The sequence below is a fragment of the Desmodus rotundus genome, chromosome 11 (genome assembly GCF_022682495.2).
Source record: "Desmodus rotundus isolate HL8 chromosome 11, HLdesRot8A.1, whole genome shotgun sequence".
NCBI classification, from domain to species: Eukaryota; Metazoa; Chordata; class Mammalia; order Chiroptera; family Phyllostomidae; genus Desmodus; species Desmodus rotundus.
In genome coordinates, this window is record NC_071397.1 from 46,018,387 (window position 1) to 46,037,097 (window position 18,711).

Consider the following 18,711-nt stretch of genomic DNA (forward strand, 5'->3'; position numbering starts at 1 on the left):
TAAAGTGGTAACAGAGGAAATGACCCCTCAAAGAACATACTTTGTTTTTCCAAAGGGCCCCATTACTTGTGGGGGTGGGGGGATACACAAAAGCAAACCACCAGTAATAACAGAAATGATTGCCAGAACTTCTTTAGACACTCAAACTACATAACTAGCATTTCTAAAGCTAATTACAAATTTGGATTCTCTCATTTTAAAAATATACTTTGAAGCAGCTCACTTCTGTTTTAATGCTGAACCAAAGTCTGTGCAATTGGCACATTATCAAAGGAAAAAAAAAAGCATTTCTTGAACAAAGTTACCATTTTCAATGTCACTAAATCTTCAACTGCAAAATACCACAATCTGAAAACTAGTAAGGCCATGTGTTCATGTCATGTTACATTTACAAGAGTTTATAGTTTCCCAAGCCCTAGGAGACTTAGACCTCTGTGACTCCTAGTAGCTTTGTTCTTTTGGGCAGGTCATTCACTGCCTCTAACACAGTTCATAGGTCCCCGTGCAGATTAAATGAGAAGGCAGATAAGAGAATTTTCATAAACTTAAGACATATGTAAAATGTTGTGTATCATTATTCTTTTTCCTAAGAACTATGTAATGCATAAAACCATTAATCCTCCTTTCAGTTAAGGAAACTGACAATAGCCAAAAAAAAAAAAACCCCAAAACCCCAAACTAAAATCTGAGTGAGACTCTATGACTTGATTTCTGCAGTAAATTGAGGAGGATGGATGAAATGACTTTTAGGTCTTCTTGAGGCCAATGGTTCTGTGATCTGGGACTTGGTAGTGATGGGGCAGTCTGAAGAAGGACTCTTAGGAAGCAGTCCCTCCCGGAGGCCAAACCACCAAGAGGCCAAGAGCAGCACCCACCAATATGAAGCCTGCAGCACTGGAGCACAGTCCTTAAGCAGCCTTCAACCCTGAGGAATGAAATAGGTGTCAACTAACTCATTTGTTTGATTAAGGGGGAGCTGGGGGCAACCTACACAAATGGCCAGGGCTCCTGAGGCATAGGAAGCAGACACTTGACAAGTTTGAAACAGAAGCTCTTCATTAATTAATACAGATATTTCACTATTCTAACAACTGGTGTAGTGAAATAATTATACGAGGTCTGTCCAGAAAAAGTGCAGCCACTGTTAATATAACAAGAATGGTTTGCATGACATCAGTGAAATCTGGCAGCCAAGGAGAGCGGACTGGAACATGCAAGTGTGAACAATGACAACTTCACAGTACTAGTCAGTGGGGGCAGACGATGCTGTTGAGTGAGCATGTGAACTGTGTGGCCATCACATTCAAAGTGACTGAGTGAGTAGAGCAATGAATCTACATCAAAGTTTTTGTTAAGCTTGAACATTCCTCCACACAAACTATCCGGATGATTCAGAAGGCCACAGCTATGGGTAACTGGTGATTGGCAGCTTCATTGTGACAATGCTCCTGCTCACGCATCACATCTCATGCAGAGTTTTTGGTGAAACATCAAATCACCCAGGTGACTCAGCCCCCCTGCAGCCCAGATTTGGTGCCCTGCAACTTCTGCCTTTTTCCAAAACTAAAATCACCTTTGAAGGGAAGAGATTTCAGATCTTTGATGAGGTTCAGGAAAATACAATGGGGGCAGCTGATGGCGATTGGGAGAACTGTGTGAGGTCCCAAGGGGCCTACTTTGAAGGGGACTGAGGCATCATTGTCCTATGTGCAATGTTTCTTGTATCTTGTATCTTCTTTAATAAATGTCTCTGTTTTTCATATTACATTGCTGGATACCTCTGGACAGACCTAATATAGTACTGGAAAGTCAGTGTGACTAACAGCCTCACTGTGACTTGGCTATCAGTTTCAAAGAGAGAGCCACTTCTGTGGGCCACCCACACTTCTTGACTGAGCTCCTACAATGTTGTGAGAGATGTAAAAGGGCTACTTTTTGTAGTGTGAGCGCACACTGTGCTCACATGGGAATTTTACTTTAAGAAGACTGGGGCCACTAACTTAGGCCTTACTATTGTCCCAGTGATGATACAACCTCCCACGAAGAGGAGAATGTTCATTATCAAGCTGTCTAGATGGCAGCCATCCGCCACTTGTCGCTGCTGAGCACTTAAAAGGTGCCTAGTGACTTCCGGCCAAGATGAAGGTGTAGGTGGACACACTGTGCCTCCTCGCACAACCAAAAGAAGGACAACAACAATTTAAAAACAAAAAACAACCAGAACTGAGAGAAAATTGAACTGTACAGAAGTCCGACAACCAATGAGTTAAAGAAGAACCATTCCAGACTGGTAGGAGGGGCGGAGATGGGCAGCCGGGGCAGAGAAGACTCGCGGCAAGGCGGCAGCTGATGGTCCCAGCGAGGTGACGGATTGTGGAACAGGGCGGGCAAGGCTGCAGCTGGTGCAACCCCAGGGCTCCAGCGTGGGGAAATAAAGCCTCAAACCTCTGATTGAAAACACCTGTGGGGGTTGAGGCGGCAGCAGAAGAAACTCCCAGCCTCACAGGAGAGTTCATTGGAGAGACCCACAGAGGCCTAGAGCGTGCACAAACCCACCCACTCGGGAATCAGCAACAGAGGGGCCCAATGTGATTATGGGTAGCGGAGGGACTGACCGAAAGCCGGCAGAGAGTGGAGCAAGCGCCATTGTTCCCTCTCAGGCCCCTCCCCACGTACAGCATCACAGCACGGTGCCATAGCTTGCCCTGCCCTGGTGAACACCTAAGGCTCCGCCCCTTTAAGTAACAGACCCACCAAGACAAAAAAAAAAAAATGGCCCAAATGAAAGAACAGATCAAAGCTCCAGAAAAAATACAACTAAGCAACGAAGAGATGGCCAACCTATCAGATGCACAGTTCAAAACACTGGTAATCAGGATGCTCACAGAATTGGTTGAATTTGGCCACAAATTAGATGAAAAAATGAAGGCTATGCTTAGAGAAACAAAGGAAAATGTACAGGGAACCAATAGTGATGCGAAGGAAACTGGGACTCAAATCAACGGTATGGACCAGAAGGAAGAAAGAAACACCCAACCAGAAAGAATGAAGAAACAAGAATTCAAAAAAAATGAGGAGGGCTTAGGAACCTCCAGGACATCTTTAAATATCTCAACATCTGAATTATAGAGGTACCAAGGAGAAGAGGAAGAGCAAGACATTGAAATTTTATTTGAAAAAATAATGAAGGAGAACTTGCCTAATCTGGCAAAGGAAGTTGACTTTCAGGAAGTCCAGGAAGCTCAGAGAATCCCAAAGAAGTTGGACCCAAGGACGCACACACCAAGGCACATCATAATTACATTAGCCAAGATAAGGAGAGAATCTTAGAAGCAGCCAGAGAAAAGGACACAGTTACCTCCAAAGGACTTCCCATAGGACTGTCAGCTGATTTCTCAAAAGAGACCCTACAGGCAAGAAGGGGCTGGAAAGAACTACTCCAAGTCATGAAAGGCAAGGACCTACATCCAAGATTACTCTATCCAGCAAAGCTATCATTTAGAATGGAAGGGAAGAAAAAGTGCTTCTCAGATAAGGTCAAGTTTAAGGAGTTCATCATCACCAAATCCTTATTACATGAAATGTTAAAGGGATTTATCTAAGAAAAAGAAGATAAAAAATAGGAACAGTAAAATGACAGCAAACTCACAGTTATAAAAACCACACCTAAAACAAAAGCAAATTAAGCAAACAACTAGAACAGGAACAGAACCACAGAAATGGAGATCACATGGAGGGTTATCAGCAGGGGAGTGGAAGGGGGAGAGAGTGGGGAAAGGTACAGAGAATAAGTAGCATCAATGGTAGGTAGAAAATAGACAGGGGGAGGGTAAGAATAGTATAGGAAATGTAGAAGGCAAAGAACTTATAAGTATGACCCATGGACATGAACTATAGGGGGGGAATGCGGGTGGGAGGGGGTGTGCAGGGCAGAGAGGAGTGAAGGGGGGAAAATGGGACAACTGTAATAGCATAATCAATAAAATATATTTAAAAAATAATAAAACAAGCCAAAAAATAAAAAAGGTGCCTAGTGAGACTGAGGCACTGAATTTTAAATTTTAATCAATTTAAATTCAAATAGGCACTTGTTAATGGCTCCCTTATGGGGCAGTGTAGCTCTATGTAGGCTGCGTCACATTCTCATCTTCTTGGACGTATTTTGGACCCTGGATGCCTGTAGGACAATAGCCATCCATTCAACAAGTATTTACCGACCCTCTGCTGGGTACTGGGCACCATTTATGTACCTCAAAACAATGATGAAGAAGACAGCCATAGACAACTTGCCTTCATAGTGTTTCTCAACTAGACTGATTTCCAAAGACCTCACAAAAGCTTGAAGTATTTTACCAACCCGCTCTTAGGAAAAGGTGGGTGAGGAAGAGATATGGTAATGCTACACTAAGCATGAAAGTTCCACTTTTTCATTTCTTCATATTTACTGTTAGAAAAGCCAGGGGAAAATTTAAAAAAGAGATAGCTGGATGGTCACTATTCATTCACTTACGAGTAAAATAGCATATCCCAAATATGAGAAATTATTTGTAATTTCCTCTTTCAAAAATTTAAATTTACTGAAAAGAAAAAGTCGGTGGGACCTGCATTCTTAAGCTAAGAAAAATGTAAACGGTATTTAATTGCAGCAACAGTCACAAAAACGTCTAAGTGGGTCTCCAGCTGCAGCAGTGGGCAAAGGAGAGTTTATACCAATTAGCAGTGAAATGATCAGGTTCTCTGGAAGGTACTTCTGGTATAAATCGGGCGGATTGCATTCTTTATCCCCACAACTCAACTCTTAGCTAAGATTTTTTAGTGGCTTTAATGGAATTGATGAGCAAAGCCCTATTTGCTTTTCCCCAGGAAACGACACATGGAGGTATTTTTATCTATATCACAAATCTAATATCAACAACATGATTTCTAAGAAATGTAAGAGTGGTTTTTGGTTTAATGCTTTTCTGATTTCCAATATTACTTCCTGTGAATTTCTCTTTCCTGTTCTAATCCCCTCTTCCTACCTTGCTGGTATTTAAAGCAATACAGATAAAAGAAGACAAAATATTCGGAATTGGTTCATGTGCTTGTCTGAATCTGAATCCAAGTTTGCCTAAATATAAAAGTCCAGAGGCATCATGCTCTAGGATACAGTGTTTGTTTGTTTTTTTAAGATTTTATTTATTTACTTTTAGAGAGTGGAAAGGAGGGAGAACGAGAGGAAGAGAAACATCAGTGTGTGGTTGTCTCTCACACAACCCCCACTGGGAATGTGGCCCACAACACAGGCATGTGCCCTGACTGGGAATTGAACTGGTGACCCTTTAGTTTACAGGCCCACACTCAATCCACTGAGTCACACCAGCCATGGTGGATACAGTGTTTTTAAGCTAATTCTCTCCATTGTATTTTATATTATCACTTGAGGTGAAAGCTTCACCAAGGAAAACAAGCTGACCTTGCTCAGCATCACAACAGGGTTGTACTTGGATGACACCATTGAGCCAATCTAATTTCCAAGTTTCAAAATGCCATTCTGGCCTCCCTGCCCAAAGTTACACTATTGATTTTTAAGGCTAATAAATGACTCTTGCACATCTCCCCCCTACCCCAACACCCACGCACACACATATGCACATACTTCATCACTTTTTTTCCTTTGGATTGAGTAGAAAGATAAATTACAGTGGTCAGAAAACAAAATCAGTGTTCGAAACTTAGTTCTAAAAATACAAATTGCATTTAGAGACTATCAACTGCTAGAAAAGGTCAAATCTCAAATGTTCTGCTGGTCCCATGCTGTATAAAAATATTACTGAAAATTTGGTGACAGCTTTAGTAATCAATATGCTGTGTGTGGCCCCAGAGCCCTTACTCATATTCAGAACCTTGGACTGAAGCACTCACACACCACTTTATGACCAGAGGGCTTTAAAACAAAGGGGGTCAATTGACGTTATTTTCTTGGAAACTACAGAGACAAAATTTTTTAAAATCTACATTTCAAACAGAATTTAAATAGTCACTGTGTATGGCAGAGACATTTGAATCATAGTCTGTGGCTTTTGTGTTTTGTTCTACTGGCATGGGAAGGTGGTGCAAGGAAATGTGCTTTTGCTTTTTTTCTATAACAGAAAGAACTGGGGGGAGATTCGGCCACTTCAGACAGGATGGAGAAAATGAAGATAAAACACCTCTGAAAGTTTCCACTTACACATTTCAGGTGCTGGGACAAAGTTATTCTATTAGTTGGAGAACCACAGCTAGTAAAGTCACTTCTTTGATATTCAAGATGTTTAAATTCCCCAAATACAGTGAAGAGCTTGTTCAGATTTTTCACCTGTATCATAACAGGATGATGCAATCAGAACTACTTGTCATAGATAATTCAGAGAAGAAAAAGCTAAAAAGAAACAAGTGTTAAAAGTAGACAACCTGAAATTAATTTTTGAGTTTCTATAGAGTTCTATTATAAAAATGTAACACTGGCCTGTATTCCTTAATATTATTATTTCCATTTACTGAAACTTCTATGTGCTAGGAACCATGCTAGGAATTTTACAGGTATTATTAGCCCACAGGGTAGATGAGAGAATCATGGCTCAGAGGGGCCAATGCCTTGCCTAAGGTCACATTCATGCAAAGGGATGACATGCAGCTGAGTCCATGCCCACCCGACCAAAAGGCCACCCTTTTCCTGTGCCACACTGCCATCCACTACAATTTGGGTGTCTACATCTCTATCCTGAAAGAAAACATAACCTCTTTTATATATGTTGCCAGTAAAATGTCAAGTAAAGCGATAAAGCTTTGGGTTCTACAGCAATTTAATTATTTGTTTAAAAAGAGTTGATTAGCTTGTTAGGACCAAAATGATTGTATTTCATGAAGTATATTAAAATTAAAATTTTTTGAGGTTAGTTTCTTAAAAAAAAGGTACTACCAGGTATCTTATTAAATATGACCCAGATCATTTCCTGAAGGCAAATTAGAAGCATAGATACCTGCCTTAGCCATGGAATATAGCAGTGAAAACACGGTATCAAGTACCTCACTCTGGTCCCAGTCTTTGAAGAGCATCACCATTCCTGCAATGCCCAAGCAGAAAATGCCCAAAGCAGGTTCTAATGTGCCATCTTATTCAAAATACTGTATTTTCCACCATTATGTTAAAGACCGTACATGATATCATGCAGACAGTGATCAAGTTTATTTGCAGGTGTGCAGATGGGCATGCGTTATAGAGGCTGCCTGAAAACTAGTGAAGCGCAGTTTCTTGAGAACTCAGATGAGCTTGGCCTGGGCTCTTCAGGGCTCTCCATATCTGACAGCTCTGCCTCCCTGTGTGCTTCATCTATTAGTCAGAACACTCGCAAATTCCTGCTCCTTTGTGGGGAGGTGCACACGCCTGCCAGCCTTGTCTGCCAAGGGCAGGTGCCCCTTGACTTCGAGGTTGCACAGGTGGGTCCCATACAAGGCAAGTTGCTGCTGGACTGTCCCCATGTAAGGCCAGCGGGATTGGCACCGAGCCTATCACTGCCGCAAGGGTGAGAGCTGCAAGCCTGGCCGAGGAGCTTGAAGACCTGTGGCATGTGGCATCTGAGAAGTGTAAAGCACCATTTCAGGAAAAGGCATTACATGGACCCTGCTGTCTAGCCCAAACCATAGAAGTTGTGTTTGATTTTTCTCCTTCCTTCACTTCTAACATCTGGTCCATCAGGAAGCACTTTGATTCTACCTTCAACTTATATCTCAAATCTGTCCACCCCTCCCTGTATCTATTGCCATCACCATCATTTCTCATCACCTGACTCACTGCTACCATCAGGGTAACTGGTCTCCATGTCTGCAATTCTCTCCTGGAATCAAAGGTCCCCAAGACCACCTCAGGTCAGGTGATTCTCTAGGAGACTTACGTAGGGACCTGATGTGTATGAAAGGTTTTGTTAGATGAAATGCAATCCCCTCCCCCAAAGTTTATTTTCTATATGTCTTTTCCTTTGATCCTTTTTTGTACTCACTGGAGACTCTAGCCACACACCTGCCCTCACCCTCCCCTCCAGCTGCCATCTCCCCACAAGACTGCTTCTCTCACACAGGCTCTGCTTCCTGCTGTTTCTTCCTCACATGACAAACTCTGCTTCTCTCTCTGGATTTACAGTCTCCATTTTCCCGCCACCATCTGCCTTGTATAAAAATCAATCATGCTTAATCTTGCTGTGGTCACAACCCCTTCAGAGAATCTGGGGTTGCAGCTCTGAGTGCCAGTGTACCCACAACCATGTGGCACCATCAGGGCCAACTCCAGTCTTGCAGCCATCCCTCACCCAGCCCAGCGTCCCCCTCCAGGCTCCTCCTCATCCCAGCCCTCTGTCCCAGATCACCTCAATCCTTTCTCTTCCTCATTCCCATTTCCAAACTCATGGCTGATTCTTGGCAGGCTGAGGAAGAGAAAGAATGGGGAGCAGAGCAGAGTGCAAGTCCAAAGCAGCAGAAACTGCTGTGTACACACAGAGGCTGTGTTTGTTCATATGAATTTTATACTGTTCTGCAGACCTTAAAAAAATTTTTTTTTGTAACCCATAAGTCAGCAGAACTGAAAGGAACTTGGAGATCAATGAGTCCAGCCTCCTCATTTCACTAATAAGATGTGAGGAAAGGAAGGCAGAAAGGAGAAAGCATTTGTTGAGGGCTTAACATCTGCTTGGGATACACAGTCTTAGGCCCCATAGCCAGTGAGTGCAGAGTTGGGACCACACAGTAGTTAAATGAGAATTTCCATCCCACATGTTTTTGCCTGTTACGTACACATTCATATCACACATAGGAAAGGGCTTGACATTTAACATACATAGGTAATTGGAATTCCCATCTCAAAAGGAAAATGTTTTTTCCCTCTGTATTATCCAATACATTTTTAATTGTGGTCAAATATGCAAAACCTAAAACTTATCATTTTAACCATCTTCCAGCGCAGAGTCCAGTGGGATGAAACATTCACTTTGTTGTATGGCCATCGCTACTACCCAATCTAGCACATTTTAAAGTGGTTTCTGAACAGTAAATCCAAAATAAGATTGAAGGATCCTTCCCCAACAAAAACAACCCCCCCCCCAACAAACAAACAAAAAAAAAACAGTGAAGGAAAAGACAGGCAGGAAATAAAACTTTTGTAGGGGCTACATTTTATCTAACACAACCTTTCATACATGTTATATTCTCTGTGACATGTTCTCCATTATTCCCCTACTCTTGAAACCAGAACTCTCAGAATGCTGGTCACCAGGTAAAAAGGTAGCTTTTGTTCTTTCTCTAGGATCTACATCACTGTATCAGCTTACAAAAATGTTACACAAAGCAGGGCAACACAACTTGCCATGCCTGCTTCATAAAAAGATAAGTTAAACAGTATTTCTTGGAAAGATAGGCATTTACCAATGTACTGCATCTAGATGGAGCTGTCCCCGCCACTCCAGTCTGTTTCTAAGCAGGGTTTTAAAATGTTGGCACAGAGCACAAAGAACATCCCTTAGCTATTCAGCATTTAGTTCAACTCCACAATATATTTAGCAAGATTTTTTTCCCCCTTCCCTTCTCAGTTTAATGACCTCAAATGTACCAACATCCTGTCTTACCTAATCCCCTAACAAGTTCTATCAAATTCCAGGACAGAATCAGACAGCACTACAGGCAGTGAGATCATTTGCTAAGAATTCATTTTTATTCCAAAAATTAGGAGTGCCAGACCATTTAACACAATCTATCACACAACCAGAAAATTAGCCTGGCATCTGAAGAGAAAACATCTAAACTCATTTTTAAAAACCTTTCTCCTATCATAGGCCCTTTAACAACCTGATGACTCTCTCCCCAGAAAAAGATGCACAGACACAAACCATTTTAACATAAAAAAAGGGTTCAGGGACCATTAAAAGCCTCTGAATCCACGAATCCCTAAGAATCCATGACCCCAGGTTAAAATCCCCTGCTGTGAATGAACTCCAACAAGAGTTTACTTGTCCATAGGCCCCTGTGCCAACTCCTGGTCCCTGGAGCATCCCAGGGTGACATTTCCTGGTGCCACTTTAGTCTATGGACGTGAAATAATTTTCTTGTTTTGGCTTCAGGAACATCCCCACCTGGCTTCTGCTCAAACTACTGTCAACACGGCTGCACCTTGCACCAAGTCATCAGGCCGCTCTGGTGGTACTCAGTTTTCTCTCCAGTCTATGACCTGCTGGCACTACCCTGATGTTCTTGGGTTCTGCTATTTAATTTGCCATCACGGACCATGCTGCCCCATCCCATCTCTTTCCTTGTTGGCCTTTTATGGCACTCTCATAGTTTAAAAAATGAACATTGACTTTTTCCCTTACCATAAAAGTAACAATCTCCAAGTTTGTATTTAAGTCCTTTGCTTTTTCTCCAAAAGCATCCTTTAACCTTTCATACCTTTGCCTCTTGGGAATAATATGCCCATTGCTCTAAGCGGCAGGCCCTGTGGTCTCTGTCCAACCGGACACAGGATTTCTGCCTCAGGAGCAGTGGGAAGAGAACAGCCTGAAGTCAGACAGACCCGGTCCCATACCAGCTTACTAGCTGACTGACTCTGGCCAACTGATTTAAATGAAAGCTCAATTCTCTAATATGAAAATATAGATATGATAATACCAGCCTTTAGAGATTTTTTAAAGGATGATTGAGTGAGTTGACATATACACAGTTCCTGTGACACAGAAAAGGCTTGTAAATGGTGATTCCCACTTTTCCCCTCTAACTCTTCACTTAGGGCATTTGGCACACATTCTGCATTTCAGAAGCAAGCCCTCACTATTCTCTGTTAGGTAGCCAGGACCACTTATGTTTCATGTCTTAGGTATGTACCTTTAAAAATAGGTTTATTATGATATAATTGACATACTGTAAAATTCAACGGTTTTTAGTATATTCACAGAGTTGTACAACCATCACCACCACCACCTAATTTCAGAACGTCTTCATCACCCCAAACAAGAAACCCTATACCCATTAGCAGTAACTCTTCATTCCTCCTTACCCCCAATCACTAGCTACTTTCTGTCTCTATGGATTTGCTTATACTGCACATTTCATATAAATGGAATCATATACTATGCAGCCTTTTCTATTTAGCTTCATTTACTTCACATAATGTTTTTAGGGTTCATCCATGTTGTACTATGTATCAATTCCTTCCTTTTTATGGCTGAATAATAATCCATTGTATGCATATATCACATTCTGTTTATCCATTCATCTGTTGAACTCCAGAGTGAACATTTGGGTTGTTACTACTTTTTGGCCATTAGAATGATGTTGCTGTGAGCCCTTAGTACAGTTGGCATATGTGGACATATGTTTTCAATTCTCTTGGATATACTGTTCACCTGGGAGTGGACTTGCTGGGTGTGATGACTATTTTATGCATCAACTTGGTTAAGCCATGATGTCCGGATATTCAATCAAATGTGTTGTGAAGGTATGTTTCCCATGAGATTAGTATTTATGTCAGCATTTCTGAGTAAAACAGATTACCCTCCATTATGTGGGTGGCCTTTATTCAATCAGTTGAAGACCTTAAGGGAAAAGACTAACCTCTTCTAAGGAAGAGGGAATTCTGACAGCCGACTGCCTCTGGACTTGAACTGCAACATCAGCTCTTCCCTGGGTCTTTAATCTTGCAGACCTACCCTGCATACTGTGGGTCTGCCAATTCCTTAAAATAAATCTCTCTCTGACATTGAAGTTAAGAACAATCTAACAACGGACAGGGGGGAGTGGGGAGGGGACAGTGAGGAGAGGGGATTACAGGAACTACTATAAAGGACACATGGACAAAATCAAGGGGGAGGGTGGAAGTGGGGAGGGACGGGGGTTTGGCTGGGGTGGGGTGGAGGGATGGGGAGAAAAGCCACACAACTGTAATTGAGTAACAATAAAAAATTAAAATAAAAAAAAGCTATTAGAAAAAAAATAAATCTCTCTCTGTACACAATACACACATCCTATTGGTTCTGTTCCTCCGGAGAACCCTGGCCAATATACCAGGTAATATGGTAACTCTATATTTAACATTTTGGGGAACTCCCAAACTGTTTTCCCAAAAGGCTGCACCATGTTACAATCCCACCAGTAATGCATTAAAGTTCAGATTACTCTACATTCTCAACAACTACTATCTTTTTGTTTTTCGCCATCTTAGTGGGGGTAAAAGTGGTATTTCACTGTAGTTTGGGTTTGGATTTCCTTAATGGCTAGTGATGTTCAGCATCTTTTCATGTACTTATTAGCCACTTATATATCTTTTTTTAGAGAAATACCTATTTTGATCCTTTGCCTATTATTATTATTGTTGTTGTTGTTGATTTTATATAGAGAGAAGGGGGAGAAGGAAAGGGAGAGGGAGGGAGGGAGGGCAGGAGAGAGAGAGAGAGAGAGAGAGAGACAGACATCGATTTGTTGTTGAAAAGACCATTCTTTTTCTATCAAATCATTCTGGCACCCTTGTGGAAAAACTGACTACAAAGTTTATTTCTGGACTCTCAATTCAATTCATTGCCTATCCTACAACAACTGTATCTCGACTTCAAAACTCTGTAGTACGTTTTGAAATCAGAAAGTTCTCCAACTTTGTTCTTCTGTTTCAAGTTTGATTTAGCTATTTGGGGATCCTTAAATTTCCATATGAATTTTAAAATTAGCCTGTTGATTTCTGCCAAAAAGCTAGCTGGGATTTGGGGGTTGTGTTGAGTATGTATGTTGATCAGTTTGGTGGTATTACCAATAACAATATCTTAACAATACTATCTTCCAATCTACCGGATGTCCTGCCATTGACTTAGGTCTTCTTAATTTCTTTCCATTATGCTCTGTAGCTTTCAGTGGACAAGTCTTGCACCTTTTAAATTTATTCCCAAGTATTTCATTCTTTTTGATGCTAATGTAATAGTTGCTTTCTTAATTTGCAGAGTGTTTCATTGCTAGTGTATGACATAAAATTGGTTTTGTTATATTGACCTTTTTTATCCTGCACCCTCACTGAACTTGTTAGTTCTAACAGGTTTGTGTGTGTGTGTGTGTGTGTGTGTGTGTTTTGTGGACTGGAGTTTTAAGTATTTTTAAGTATTCTAAAGCACGGGTAGATCCTAGAACATAAACTGAGCAATTAAATTGCACTGCAAATACCAGGAGCCCACACTACTACCTCCTCTTCCCTTGGTACTGGGTGATGGTCCTGCTTCTGGGTCACAGTCTTAGTGGCATTCCTACTCTCACTGACACCTCTACAGTGACCTGGAGATGTAAGTTCCTGAGACCCCAGGCTAGGTGGTATAACATAAACTTTTTTTTACACACAAGTGTTATAAAAACAATTCTTTATAAGGTCAGGTTCTCAGCCTATTCCTTTAGATCTATTTAAGTGGGAATCATTGGTAAGGATGTCACAGGGTCTGACCTCACAATTATCAAAGTAATAAAATGTAAAGTTTTGTGTCTATGGGAAACCACATCCTGAGGGGCTTTTGAACCTTCCTGTCAGCAGAGACTTCTCATAGGTTTTCATGTAGATACTCATTCCATCTTTTCACCTCAGGACACACTCCCAGTATACATTACTTTGACGGAGAGTGATGGTTCTTTTCACAAAAACTGCTACACTCAACACAAATTATATATATATTTCACTAGATCATATTTTGCTTCAGGTTTAAAAACTGATTTCCAGCCAGCCAGCATTCAGAGACCTACTTTGCATCTTCATCCATGAGTCACTGATTTAAGCACGCGTTTGCCCAGAATACCCGGGCATGTGAAAGTATCAAAATATCACACTTTGATTGATTCAGAAAGCTATTTTCTACCACTGTGCAGTCTGAGAGTTTCTGTGCTGCGTGTGACTAACTGGGGAGGTGTAGGGACAGAGAGCCAGGAGGTGCTGTGTGGAAAACCTTGTCCCTCCTTCTCAAGCACCAGATCCCGGCATAAACCCCCGGTTCCCCATGGCAAAGCAGGTCGGCATGATGCTCGTCTGAGCACAGTCTGGCTATCAGAGTCATCTTTTGAAGGGATCCTAGTATTTCGGTTTGACAAAAATCGAGAAACATTTTAGAAAGAAAATCGGATTTGTGTGTAAATGAAGAATATTCCTGAAAAGAAACTCTGCTACGAAACTGAAATCTGGAGACCGCGGTGGTGCTAAGTTGAGTCATCAGTTCCCTTTACACCCTAATAATTGACGGCACTTTGATCACGATGACTGCTCTGGGTGATGCTTTGTTGTTTGCTTTTTTAAGTACTTCCTTGTGTAAACAGGTTGTCTCACTATCATCTTGCAAACATGTTTACATTTGGGGGATCGTGGGGAACATCTGTTAGAAACAGATTTCATGCTTTTCTGTCAACTTAAGGGAAATCTGAATCATATTTCTTGTAGTATAAAAAAGCTACTGGAGAGTTAAATGAAGTTCTACTGGAAGGGGGCCTGATAGGATATTTTGATTGCTCTTCGTGTATATATGTAGGAATTTGGCTGTATGGGCAGCAGTGCTCACATGTACACCTCAAGGCCCCTGTAGTATGAGATGGAGTAAGGGAAGAGGAGGAGAGGGGGCAGGAAAGAAGGGTCAGGGTGGACAACAGCTCTCCCTACAACACCTCTGTTCCAGCTCAGAACTGCAAGGAGCCTGTGAAAAAGCTGGCCCTCTGAAAGGTCATCATGTCAAAGTAGAAGGATGGAACATATTTCATGCAACCAATTTGTTAGCTTGGTTTATAAAATTTTACTCTTTGTACATATGCACATGAGCTCCATTTGTACCTTTGCTCTGAGATGCACAGATCTGAAAGCCAGGCCTTCCTGGGGGTCATCTAGCTCAGGGCTGTGCAGCCCACAGACTAGGTGGGCACCGGTGGATTATGCACCCGCGTGCTGCAGCTACTGACCCTATGGGTGAGGAAGTGGAGGTGGCTGCAAAGGGGCTTTTGGAATACACAACAAAGATTTCCACCACTGTTGTTTTGGGGAGACTGTGCTGAAACACGATAGTCAAATTTTTCCCCATCTACGTGCACTGTAGCCAAATATATCAGGGCCTTGCTCTGAGTTAACTAATCAAATTCTAATTTTTAAAAAAGCATCTAATTCTTTCATCTCCTGTGGTTTCTTTTTCCCATACACACTTTGTGTCACATTCATTAGCAGCTAGGTTAACAGCTGGAGGACACTGGTGGGAACCAAACCAACAGCAATCAGACACACCAAGGACCCCATGTAGCCAGAAAAGAAAGACACCAATGAACGTCAGGCTACACTGGATAAATAATTAAGTAGCTGTACTTCAAATACATAAATATGATTCATTTTTAAAGGCCCACACATGTTACACCCACTTTCAGGAGTTTCCCAAAGTACTTTAAAACTATTTGATGTTGCTTCCTGTTTTTCAGTCCTTTTATCTGTTGATGGGGGTAGCAAGGCTACTGTTACCTACTGAAAAGAAGAAAAGTGAAGGATGGAGCAAGTTTCCCAGTTTTAGTCATCAAAATTTGCTTTAAAAGTCCTCATTTTTAGACTGAAAATTTGGGGCTCTAAACTTCAAAGTAATTAAGATTTATCTCATATTATAACTTACAACTGCATCAACATTTTGGGGAGAGTTAATGAAATTCTTGCATCAACTATGGGTTTCCTGTTCTCTCCAAAGCTCCCTACTAAAGCAAGTGACCCTGAGAAGAGAAAGAAGAAAACAGGGCTGAGACTCACTGGCCTCAGTCTTTTAGTGAATCCATTTCCCTTTTCTTCCTGGAGATAAGAAATGACTAGAAGACCTTGTCATGTTCTGAAGCCAAAGTCTCAGAAACACTAGAATATTTCAGAGCTATTTATTCAATAAAGTTATCCTTGGGTACCGGCAGCAGCTCTGGAGAAGTGGCTACCTCTTTTATTTGGCCTCAATTGCTCATTATTCAAGAAGATAGTTAATGAAAAGTAAACCTATACTCTTCATGAGATAAACACCAATAAATACCACAGCAGGGTGAAAAGTATTTTCAGGGTTGCCTAGTACAACCCATCATCAAAGGCTTGACCACAAAGTGGTTGATTCTGATTGGACACCTCCAATGAGAAGAAAGGTACTATGTCTCGAGTAGCCAAAGCCATTTTTGGGAATTGTATGCACAGTATCATTGCAAATATCATTAGAGAGTTCTCTCTGAGGCAAATCTACCTCCATGTAGCCTACACACACTGGTCTGCCCTCCAGCGTACCCAGGGCATGGGTTACACCCACACACGTGTTAGGGAGCAATCACGGCTTCCTCTTCTCTTACCCTAAGTCTTTCCTCTAGGTTCCAGTTCCTTCGCATGTCATTTGGGACATGGTTTCAAGCTCTCACACCATCATTCTCTTGGGCCATTGTTCTTGGAAAAGAAAAAAAAAAGCTCTAAACTTAAAAACAACCATTTAAATCTAATACCACACAATAGCCAGCAATACATTTACCAATACAGCCATCAAAATGTGATCCCAAACACAGCCTAATGTTAACAGTGAGGAATAGGCAGAATAATCCATCACCTTCTTAGTCCTGGAATGCAAATTGCAATTTCACTAATGTTTTGGGTATCTACCTGACATCAATCAGGGAGATACCCAAAACAATCATTTCCTAGGATTGAACTTTTAGGAAATAAACCCTACATGGACTTTTCATATATTGCTATTGCCTTTTATTTCCCACATTCTCTATTGGTGAAGCTGATTTTTTTTTTTTTGATACAACTGTGTCTTGACACTTATTCCTATTATTCAGCGTCAACTCTCTCCAGTCAAGTTCTTTGTCTTTTCCTCTTTCTTTGTTTATCCACTCAGTGGCAAAGTAACACATGAAAGAGAACTGTGCTCAAGAGATTTTTAAATCATGAAATTGTACCAGGCTTACAAAGCGGTGGGCAGACAGGGTGAAAACTAACTCAGTAAACAAGACCCTTTAAGAATTGACTCAGTGTATTCTGTATTGAATCCTGCTCAGCCAATTCCGAGAGGAAACTCGGAATAAATATTTACCATATTTACTTATTTCTTCTACTGAGAACTGTCTGAGACAAGAGGATGTTTAATGATGAAACAGATTTCAGGAATTCTGCTCTGTGCAGTGTCCTGCCCGTGGGGTATGAGGACTGATACAAGTTCCAGCTTCATAATGAAACCAGACACAGTTCACTTCCTCTTTTTGTGAAACCACCCCCTCACCTGGGGGATGTCTTGAGATGACACAGAGTTAAGTCATGTATCACTAACCTGAGATACTTAAGGGAATGACTGGCAATCATTATCATCAACAATCTTTAAAATATCCTCCTGGGAAGATGGACAGCATTTGCTTAGGATGAAAAATAGCCCTAAGCTTACCTGCTCCAGCTGCTGATCCCTATAGTCTTAAAAGGAGAAAAATTTCAACCCCAGAGCTGTTTCCTTTTCTAATCAACATAATAAGGAGAGGTCAAGAAGTGTCAAGAAGTGTCCAGAAATGATTGGACAACTGGGCTACATGTCCATCATTACTGAAAGTGCACAACCAAAGAAATTACTGAGCACTCTTCGTGAAATTCCCTCTACCTCCCCACCCCCTGGCTCTTGGGAGATCAGGGAGAGGAGGCCAATTCAAGACCCGACCTGGCTGTCAGGTGGGCTGTCTCCTTTCTGCAACCTGGGGGAAGAGAACCAGAGGCCAGGGTAGTGGAGAATGGCTGCCATCTCTCCAGACACGTGAAGGAAAAACTCCAAACACAAACCCCACCAAACAAATGTAGTACCTAGATCTTTCTTGTCTCAGAGCCCCCCAAAGAAATTTCTTCTGTTTTGGCTGTTTTCCACTGTCAACCTTTTTATTGGGGGCACAGGAATGATCTGCCCCATTCCTGGGCTTCCTGTTTGCTCTGCCTCCTCCTATCAGGAATCAATCACTATTCTTGAGAGCTATGGCCCCATCCCTTCTCCCTCACTTAAGGAATTTGTTCCTGCATTTATCCTCACTCTCTGTGTGACAGCAATTTCTTTCTCTCTTCTGGACCACTGGCGTACAAGCATTTTTAAAACATTCATCTCCAAACCCCTTCTTGATCCCATAATTTCTCTAGGTACCACCCCTTTCTCTGATCTTCAGAAGAGTTGTCTAGGCCTGTTGCCTTTATTTCCTCATTACTCTTTCTCTCCTTAACCCAGGGTAAGTTCATTTTGTGTTAATTCAGAGAAGTCACTTTTATCAAGGTCTGCAATGATTCCCTCTTCCCAATTCCATGCTCAGTTTTCTCTTTTCATCTTACATCACTCATCATCATCATCATTTCACTCAGCTGCTAACCTCCTCTATGAAACGACTTCTTCCCATGGGTGGTGGCATCGCACTGTCCCGGCTTTTCACCCTGCCTTCTCACCTCATCTGTGACTCCCTCCCAGTCTCCTTGGCTGGCTTCCCCTCTCAATGTCAGCATGTTTCAGGGCTCCAAACCTTGGACTTTTTGTCTTCTCTAACTACACTTACTCCCAGGTCTGTGGTTTTTGCGACCTCTATGCTGAGGGCTCCCAAATTTATTATATCTTGTTTGACCTCTTCCCTGATTTCCATATCCAATTACCCACTCAGCATCTGAACTGTGCATCTAACATGCATCTCAAATATAGCATGGTTGAA

General features: G+C 41.7%; 1 protein-coding gene across 6 annotated transcripts in view; it reads right to left on the reverse strand.

Annotated features, from left to right (window-relative positions):
- BACH2 (BTB domain and CNC homolog 2) overlaps positions 1-18,711 on the reverse strand; it is a 364,147-nt gene that overhangs the window by 164,382 nt on the left and 181,054 nt on the right. The window contains exon 3 of one of the 6 annotated variants that reach the window (XM_045188592.2): positions 16,348-16,438. The exons of the other annotated variants lie outside the window; for them this stretch is intronic. The gene's annotated coding sequence lies outside the window, so the exon portion shown is untranslated. The remainder of the gene's footprint in view (positions 1-16,347; positions 16,439-18,711) is intronic. 6 annotated transcript variants of the gene reach the window in all.